The following is a 10546-nucleotide window of genomic DNA, read 5'->3' as shown; positions in this document are numbered from 1 at the left end:
GAGGCTCCCAGACTGTGAGAGGGAGCAGGCTGGCTGAGGGACCCCCTCTCCAGTGCATGAATTTTCATGCACCAGGCCTCTATTATAAAATAAAAAATATAAATAAAATATTTATTACTTTAACACCTTACTCCAACATTCTTGCTAGAGTGGCATCAATCAATTTCAACAAAGAACTGCATGGCAAACAAATCCTTTAAAAAAAATTGCCATCTAGGTGACAAAGATTTGGATAGAAATCCAAGAGGGAAAAATAGGGACAGAGTTTATGAAGACAGAAAAAGGGGGGGATTTCAAAACAAGGTGTTTTGAAATAGCTATGATTGGTGCTCTCAAGCAGATTCAAACTATGCTGTACATGATTGATTGCTTATGTCTCCTGCTAGGTGAAAAACTTATTTTTCACAGAGTTCAGTGATGTAGGCCAGTTCCAAGAACTGTATCAGGATGTGGGAGTTTGGTTTAACCCACTTGAAAAGTTCAGTTTCACATGTAGTGTGTGTATTCATCTCAGCTTCCTGGAGGCCTCTGGCTCCTTTGTACATTGCTCTATTGACAATATTCACTCTATTTTGCTGTTTTTCTCTGATAGAGGAAAATTTACATGTTTGTAAAAAATTAATTGTCATGCCTACTGAAGCAGAGGTGGGCTAATACAGGGATGTGAATCTAGCACAAACCTAAGCAATAAAAAATGACTTCTAAATTACTTTGTGAAAGTAATTATGTTTCCTCCAAAAAGCAAGTTAGTGGATAGAGGAAAGCAGATACTAGTAGAATAAGAAAGAGGAAAGAATAGAGGCATCAGGGAGAAAGAGAATGATCTTTGGGGGAATGGAAGGCTTGTGTTTCCATTCAGGGTACGATGGGCAAAACGTCTTAGGAAAAAAAGATGCCCCCTCCACACATCTTCAGAGGCACCTGGTACATTCACCAATGCTTTTATTTTTTTTATTTTTTATTTTTCAACAAAAAGATTTTAATGCCAAAAATGTGAGCAAGATTCCACATGAGAAACTATATCCGTGTATTGCACCTCTTGAAATGTTATGAGAGGAAAACAAAGTATGCTCGTCTAACTAGACAGCTAAAAGGCATACTGAGTAAATGAAGAAATCTACTCGGTTCAAGGATGACAGGAATCAATACTGTAAAGACCTTGTTCCTCCCCAAATTGATCCACACACCCAAAGCAATCCCAACCCAATCCCAATGGGAGTCTTCATGGAGTTTGACAAAGTGTTTTTAAAATTCACATGGAAGAGAAAATGTAAAAGAATAGAAGAGGCTAATATCTCAACAAAATACAAGATTAGTTTAATTAAAAATTAAAAAAATTAAGTTTAAGTAAATATAGGAAAGTGATATTAATGTAAGGAACATACAAACTGATTGTTAGAATAGAAAAGAGAACCATAAGTCAATCCTCATGCTTTTGTAGTCAGCTCATCGTTGACATCTGAGAGGGAGATACCTGTCACACAACCCTAAGAGGTGCAGTCCCTACTGACATCTGTGGGAATGGTGCCCCCTAGTGAGGCGGACCATGCATTAGCTACAAGGCAGGCCAGGGAGGCCCTGCCTTTCAGATCCTTAGGAAAGTAGTCAGTGAACCAGTGGGTCATTTGGGATCATGTAGTCCCGTGGTCGGCAAACTGCGGCTCACGAGCCACATGCGGCTCTTTGGCCCCTTGAGTGTGGCTCTTCCTAAGCCTTAGGAGTATCCTAATTAAGTTAATAACAATGTACCTACCTATATAGTTTAAGTTTAAAAAATTTGGCTCTCAAAAGAAATTTCAATCGTTGTACTGTTGGTATTTGGCTCTGTTGACTAATGAGTTTGCCGACCACTGATGTAGTCACATATTTGGAGAACAAATGACATTCACCAACATTTCATATATTTACACAAATGAATAAATCATTAAAAGAACACAATCTTTCTAAAGAACTTCAAAAGTGTTTAAAGACATTATATGAGAATACATTTATAATGTTAGTGTAAGGGAGCTTTGTTTTAAAAGACACAAAAAGCAAAATTGATACAGAAAAAGATCGAAAAATTCGACGCACTCAACCTTAATTTTATTTAGAAGATTGTTATTTAAGTTGCAAATATCGGGGATATTTCTTGAGATTTTCCTCTTATGGGTTTCTAAGTTAATTCAGCTGTGGTCAGAGAATGGGCTTCATTAGTTGCCTTTCCATAAATTCATTAAGACTCGTTTCATGACGGAGACTGGGTTTTCCTGCTAAATGTCTGTGTACACTTGGAAAGCACAGGCATTCTGCCATGGAGTGTGGGCCCTGTGAGTCTCATTAGATGTAACTGAGTGGTGGTGTGGTTCAAGCCTTCTGCTCATTAGTGAGCTTCTACTCCTTGATGAGGCACGTGCAGCTCTGCTTCTCAGATGGCAGGCCTGCTGGGTGCGAGGGCGCGGCCAGTCTCTATAACCCAGAGAAGCAGAAGAAATACAGGTTTCCAACCCCACCCCCACTGCCAGTGGCATCTCAAACCAGACAGGTTGAGCTTCCTGCAATCTTCAACTTTCCCCCTAGGCCTTGGCGGTTTGGTAATATGCTTCTTATTCTTTTCTGACCTTCATTTGCCCAGCTCCTCCCACAAGTGTGTGGTACTTAATTTCAATACTAAGTGACTTATAATATTCAGCTGTTTACATCTCCGGGTGAACTCTTTTTTTTTTAATTGCTTAAAGTATTACAAAGGGTATTACATATGTGTCCTTTTTTTCCCCCGGCCCTTGACAATCCCCTGGCTTCCCCTACCCCCCAGTGTCTTATGTCCATTGGTTATGCTCATATGCATGCATACAAGTCCTTCAGTTGATCTCTTACCCACCTCCCTCCTGCCCCCCAACCCTCCCCGGCCTTCCCACTGCAGTTTGACAATCTCTGTGAGGCAGCTCTGCCTCTGTATCTATTATTGTTCAAAAGTATATAATGGACTCTATTATCCATGAATGAGTGAGATCATGTGGTATTTTTCCTTCATTGACTGGCTTATTTCACTTAGCATAATGCTCTCCAGCTCCATCCATGCCGTTGCAAATGGTAAGAGTTCCATCTTTTTTACAGCAGCATAGTAGTCCATCGTGTAGATGTACCACAATTTTCTAATCCATTCATCTACTGATGGGCACTTAGGCTGTTTCCATATCTAGGCTACGGTGAATTGTGCTGCTATGAACATATGGGTGCATATATCCTATCTGATTGGTGTTTCTGGTTTCTTGGGATATATTCCTAGAAGTGGGATCACAGGGTCAAATGGGATTTCCATTTTTAACTTTTTGAGGAAACTCCATACTGTCTTCCAGAGTGGCTGCACCAGTCTGCATTCCCACCAGCAGTGCACAAGTGTTCCTTTTTCTCCACATCCTCTCCAGCACTTGTCGTTTCTTGATTTGTTGATGATAGCCAGTCTGACAGGTGTGAGATGGTACCTCATTGTTGTTTTGATTTGCATCTCTCCGATGATTAGTGACTTTGAGCATGTTTTCATATGTCTCTTGGCTTTCTGAATGTCCTCTTTTGAAAGGTGTCTATTTAGATGCTTTGCCCATTTTGTGATTGGATTGTTTATCTTCTTTTTGTTAAGTTGTATGAGTTCCCTATAAATTTTGGAGATTAGGCCCTTATCAGATATGACAGTGGCAAATATGTTTTCCCACGTGGTGGGTTTTCTTGTTGTTCTGTTGATAGTTTCTTTTGCTGTGCAGAAGCTTTTTATTTTGATGTAGTCCCATTTGTTCATTTTCTCTTTAGTTTCAAGTGCCCTAGGAGCTGTATCAGTGAAGAAATTGCTTCGGCATATGTCTGAGATTTTGTTGCCTTTGGATTCTTCTAGAATTTTTATGGCTTCCCATGTTACATTTAAGTCCTTTATCCATTTTGAGTTTATTTTTATGTATGGTGTAAGTTGGTGGTCTAGTTTCATTTTCTTGCATATATCTGTCCAATTTTCCCAACACCATTTATTAAAGAGACTATCTTGGCTCCATTGTATGTTCTTGCCTCCTTTGTCAAATATTAATTGAGCATATTGGTTCAGGCCGATTTCTGGGCTCTCTATTCTATTCCATTGATCTATATGTCTGTTCTTGTGCCAGTACCAGGCAGTTTTGAAAACAGTGGCTTTGTAAGACAGCTTGATATCTGGTATTGAGATCCCACCTACTTTATTCTTTCTCAGGATTGCTGCAGCTATTCGGGGTCTTTTTTTATTCCAGATGAATTTTTGGAGAGTTCGTTCTAGATCTGTGAAGTATGCCATTGGTATTTTAATGGGAAGTGCGTTGAATTTATAGATTGCTTTGGGTAGTATGGACATTTTAATGATGTTGATTCTACCAATCCATGAACACGGTATGTTCTTCCATCTGTTTATGTCTTCCTCTATCTCTTTTTTCAACGTCCTGTAGTTTTTTGAGTAGAGGTCTGTACCTCTTTAGTTAAGCTTATTCCTAGGTAGCTTAATTTTTTTGGTGTGATGGTGAATGGGATTGTTTTTCTAATCTCTCTTTCTGAAAGTTCACTATTGGTGTATAGAAATGCCTCAGATTTCATGGCATTAATTTTGTATCCTGCTACTTTGCCAAATTCATGTATTAAGTCTAGTAGTTTTTTGACGGAGTCTTTAGGGTCTGCAAATAAGGACAGTTTTACTTCCTCTTTTCCAATTTGGATGCCTTTTATTTCTTCTTCTTGTCTAATTGCAATGGCTAATACTTCCAGGACTATGTTGAACAGGAGTGGTGAGAGTGGGCATCCTTGTCTTGTTCCTGTTCTTAGGGGAAATGGTGTTAGTTTTTGTCCATTGAGTATGATGTTGGCTGTGGGCCTGTCATATAGGGCTTTTATTATGTTGAGGTATGATCCTTCTACTCCAACCATGCTGAGAGTTTTTATCAAAAATGGGTGTTAGATTTTTTCAAATGCTTTTTCTGCATCAATTGATATGACCATGTGGTTTTTTTCTTTCAATTTGTTTATGTGATGTATCACGGTTATTGATTTGCGTATATTGTACCATCCTTGCATCCCTGGGATAAATCCTACTTGGTCATGGTGTATGATATTTCTGTTGTACTGCTGGATCCGATTTGCTAAGATTTTGTTGAGGATTTTGGCATCTATGTTCATTAGGGATATTGGCCTGTAATTCTCTTTCATTGTGTTGTCTTTACCTGGTTTTGGTATTAGGGTGATGCTGGCTTCATAGAATGAGCTTGGAAGTGTTCCTTCCTCTTGAATTTTTTGTAGTAGTCTGAGGAGGGTAGGTTTTAGTTCTTCCTTGAATGTTTGGTAAAACTCCCCTGTGAAGCCGTCTGGTCCTGGGCTTTTGTTTGCTGGAAGCTTTTTGATGACTGCTTCAATTTCTTCCATAGTTATTGGCCTATTGAGATTTTTAGATTCTTCCTGATTGAGTGCTGGAATGTTGTATTTTTCTAGGAATTTGTCCATTTCCTCCAGGTTGTCTAGTTTGTTGGAGTAGAGCTGTCCATAGTATTTTTTAACAATCATTTGTATTTCTGTGGGGTCTGTTGTTATTTCGCCTCTATCGTTTCTGATTTTGTTTATTTGGGTCCTCTCTCTTTGCTTCTTGGTGAGCCTGGCTAGAGGTTTGTCAATCTTTTTTATCCTTTCAAAGAACCAGATCTTGGTTTCATTGATTTTCTGTATTATCTTTTTGGTCTCTATGTCATTTATTTCTGCTCTAATCTTTATTATCTCCTTCCTTCTGCCCACTCTGGGGTTTTCTTGTTGCTCTCTTTCTAATTCTTTGAATTTTAGAGTTAGATGATTTACTACCATTTTTTCTTGCTTTTTGAGATAGGCCTGTAGAGCTATAAACTTCCCTCTCAGGACTGCTTTCATTGCGTCCCATAGGTTTTGGATTGTTGTGTTTTCATTGTCATTAGTTTCCAGGATGCTTTGAATTTCTTCTTTGATCTCATTGGTAACCCAATCAATATTTAATAACATGCTATTCAGCTTCCAAGTGTTTGAGTATTTTGGGTTGTTTTTATTGTATTTTATTTCTAATATTATGCCATCGTGGTCTGAGAAGATGCTTGGTATGATTTCAATCTTCTTGAATTTGGGGAGACTTTGTTTGTGACCCAATATGTGGTCTATTTTTGAATGTGTCTTATGAGCCCTTGAGTAGAATGTATATTCCGTGGCTTTGGGGTGAAGTGTTCTGAAGATGTCAATTAAGTCCATCTGATCAAATGAGTCATTTAGGGTTGCTGTTTCTTTGCTGATTGTTTGTCTAGAGGATTTATCCAGAGATGTCAGTGGTGTATTAAAGTCCCCTACTATGATTGTATTGCTGTCGATCTCTACTTTGATATCTTCCAGGAGTTTTTTTATGTATTTGGATGCTCCTGCATTGGGTGCATAAATGTTTACCAGGATTATATCTTCTTGTTGTATTGATCCCTTTAGTATTATGAAGTGGCGTTCCTTATCTCTGGTTATGGCCTTCACTCTGAGGTCTATTTTGTCTGATATAAGTATTGCTACCCCAGCTTTCTTTTCCTTTCCATTTGCCTGGAAGATATTTTTCCATCCCTTCACTTTCAGTCTGTGTGAGTCCCTTCTAATGAGGTGGGTCTCTTGTAGACAACAGATGTATGGGTCATGTTTTTTTATCCATTCAGCCACTCAATGTCTTTTGGTTGGAGCATTTAGTCTGTTTACGTTTAAAGTTATTATTGAAAGGTACTTGTTTGTAGCCATTTCTTTTTGTGTGTGTGGCTGTTTTCTTTCTGAGCTTTTTATTTCTTCTTTTTACACCAGTCCCTTTAGCATTTCTTGCATTGCTGGCTTGGTGGTGATAAACTCCCTTAGACTTTTTTTGTCTGTGAAGCTTCATATTTCCGCTTCAAATTTGACTGATAGCCTTGCTGGATAGAGTATTCTTGGATTCAGTCCTTTGCTTTGCATCACTTTGTAAATTTCCGTCCATTCTTTTCTGGCCTGATGTGTTTCTGTTGAGAAATCATTTGATAGTGTAATGGGAGATCCCTTGTATGTAACTTTCCGTCTCTCTCTTGCAGCCTGTAAGATTCTCTCTTTGTCCTGAACATTTGCCATGGTAATTATGATGTGTCTTGGTGTGGGTCTTTTCAGATTCACCTCATTTGGGACTCTCTGAGCCTGTGTGACTTTTTTCTTCCCCACCACAGGGAAGTTTTCTGATATTATTTCTTCGAGTAGGTTTTCTAATCCTTGTTCCTCTTTCTGTTGTTTTGGCACCCCTATTATTTGTATGTTGTTTTGTTTCATGTTGTCCCAAAGCTCCCTTAGGCTCTCCTCCTGTCTTTTAATTTTTTTTCTCCAATTGCAGTACAGTTTGGGTGTGTTTTGCTTCCTTGTCTTCTAATTCACTAATTCGGTGCTCTGCTTCTCCTAGTCTACTTTTGATGCTTTCAATAGTGTTTTTTATTGCAGCTATATCGCTCTTCATTTCTTCTTGGGTCTTACATAAGTTATCGATTTTTTCATCTGTTTCTTCATTGCTTCTTGCATAAGTTGTTGATTTTTTCCTCTGTTTCTTCTTGCTTCTTGAATAAGTTGTTGACTTTTTCCTCCATCTGGTGTATGCACTCTAGGACCCTTATTCTGAATTCTTTTTCTGTCATGTTGCATGCCTCTGTATCACTTAGCTGCTTTTCTGGTAAGTCCTCCTTTTCTTTCCTTTGGGGGTTTCTTTGCCTACCCATGTTTGATCTCACTGACATATCTAGATGTTGAGTCGTTCTTTGGCTGCTCCCTGGGTGGCAGGGGCTCCTTGGGCTGTGGTTGCTGCTCGGATGGTTGCGGTAGCAGCTGCTTCTCAGTTGACCGTAGCTCCTCTGGTGGCTGCTGTTCACAGCTGTGGTGCCTCTTCTGGCTGGTGGGGGGAGGCTTCACAGCTGCTGTTCCTCAGACAGAGGGTGTGGTGATCAGGAGGCTGCTGTTGCTTGGATCTGCTGAGTTGATTTAAAGGCACAAAATACAACACAACAAGGCACAATGTACCAGGCACTGAACACAAGTATATTCACAATATTAATAACCCCAAATAAAGGTGACCACCCGAATTAAGAGAGTTAGGGGATAAGGAAGAAGGAAGAGAAGAAGATAAAAGAGAGAAAAGAAAAGATAAATAAGAAAGAAACAAACAATTAAGGAGTACAAAAATGGAATTGGGAAAAAGGAGGTGGAAAAAAAGAGAAAAAAAAAGAGCAAAAAGAGAGAATGAAGTAGAAGAGGGGAAGAGACTATTTGTATGAGGAGCAAACTCCGATAGAACTGTCACTAATCCCAACAAATTCCAGCAACAGATCCCTGGAGATGAATGCAAACTACAAACCACCAATAATATCAAGAGGGGCAAGGGAAAACAGAAGCACAAAAATAACCGGGGGAGGGGAGAGGGGAGGGAAGGGAAAAACCAGCAGAAAAAATATAAAAAGAAAAAGCAAAACAACCTCACAACCAGTCCTAAAAAAGAAAAAGAAAAAACACAAAACAAAACAAGCAAACAAATAAAAAAAAACCCAATATATTTAACAATCAAGCAAACAGCAAGAAAAGAATAGAAAGATAAGAGAAAAAAATGTTTGGATAGTGAAGAAGGATAAAGGATAGGTGTATAAGGATTTAGAGCAGTGGATTGGAAATAGGATCTATAAGTAGGGTGGAATTAGACAGGGGGTAAAAAGACGGAATTGGGAAAATCTAAAGCAGGAATAGGGTAAGAGAAACAGGACACCAAAAGGGGAAAAGTGAGGAAGAGGGTTTTAGCAAAGAGGTGAAATTGAGATAGGGAAAATTGATGCTAAAGGAACGATGAAAATAGAATGGAGAACACTAATCCCAAAAGAAAATAAAGAGAAAATAAAATGGCACTTTAAAAAATGGTAAAATGGTAGCAGTAATAATACTGGTTAAAAATAAAAATGTAGTAAGTGAAAGGGTAAAATCAGGTGATGGAAAAAGAAGAAAAAGAAAAAAAAATGGTTTCTTAGTAAAAAGGCTAAAAAAGAAAAAAAAAGAAAAAATTTGCAGTAGTGATGGTCTTTTGGTTCTTCTACTCTTCAGCCTGGTTCGCCTTAGTCCTGCCAGGTATTCAGGAGAGTGTTGAATTTCCCTGCGTTACACTGCTCCTCCGTGTTGTAAATCACAGTCCTGATTTTAAAGCAGGCCGTATTTGTGATCCAGTCTGCCTTAATTTGTATTCACCTAAGAGTCAGTTTGTGGCTCAGCCTCTGGGTGGCAGTGTTTTTGGGTTGGCCTCTGAGTCTATACGGCTTCTCTATCCAGCAGTAAGGGTTTATTTTCTCTATTGCACTTAAAACTGGTTTGGGGAGGCCAACTGCCCAGAACTGGTTTTTTAATCTTTACCCTGCTCTGTGTTGTTGATGGGACTGAAAGTCCCTCTATAGGTCAGACCCTGGTAACTCCCAGGGACTAATCAGCTTATTTTAATCCTTTATCTCATACTGGGTGGAATATGGGTGTGGCTGTGCTCCTTGCCTGGGGGGCTGGGGGGAGGAATTCCACCCTCTGGAGAGAATGGCTGCCCCAGTCCTGGGCCCAGGGGTGTCTCAGCACTCAATTCACTGCCACCTCCCCCGGCTCCCCCTCTCTCCTCAGCCTCTCCCCAGATTCCACTCGTCCGCACCTTCTCCCTCTCTTCAGAACAGGTGAGTGTCTGTATCCGAACTGTCCTATGAGCAGGGTTCAGTGAAAACAAACAAACAAACAAACAAACAAACAAACACCGGCCGGTCGCGGAAACGCTCCTCTCTTACCGGTCTGGGAAATGCTCCTCTCTTACCAGCACTGCATGATCTGGGAAACGCTCCTCTCTTACGGGCACTGCATGATCTGGTCAGTTCCTTAGGGTGCCCCCTTTAGGCTCAGTTCTCCGCAATCACAAAATCCAAATCTCAAATCTCCCAGCGCTAGCAAACCCTCGGAACTCTTTTCCCCAGTGAGGGGCTGTGTCTGTCCCAAGAGACGCGGCTGTGTGCCACGCGGTCTCCCTCCGACCCTCTGGGCTCAGAGGTCTGGCAAACTTTCCTGCCCAGATCCCAGGTTTTTTACCTTTCAAGGGGAGCTCTGCCCTTCCCGGCTGCAAACCGTCTCACCAGCTGAGTAAATTTGCCAATTCCGGGTGGGTGTTATTAGTTTCAGCTGCTTCTCCGTCTGCTCCAGAACAAGACCTGGGACACATCTGCCTATATCGCTGCCATCTTGCTCTCCTCTGGGTCCACCAATGCTTTTAGGATAGGCTGCATTTCAGAGTGGGGTTTATAGGAGCTGTTGCCTTTCACTCTATCTTAGATGAATTATCATATAAAACTGAGAGGTCACCTTCAGCATGACTGTAAAAGTGATGCTGCAAGGGATCAAACAATGACCCAGTATGATCTCAGCTAGCCTGGGAAAACCACCCAAATCTCAGATCATAGAAATGTAATGGACTCACTCCTTGATCTGATTTTCCCTTTGGAGCATTTATTAATCA

The sequence above is a fragment of the Myotis lucifugus genome, unplaced genomic scaffold, assembly GCF_000147115.1.
Source record: "Myotis lucifugus unplaced genomic scaffold, Myoluc2.0 scaffold_110, whole genome shotgun sequence".
NCBI classification, from domain to species: domain Eukaryota; kingdom Metazoa; phylum Chordata; class Mammalia; order Chiroptera; family Vespertilionidae; genus Myotis; species Myotis lucifugus.
Note: the sequence above shows the minus strand (reverse complement) of the source record.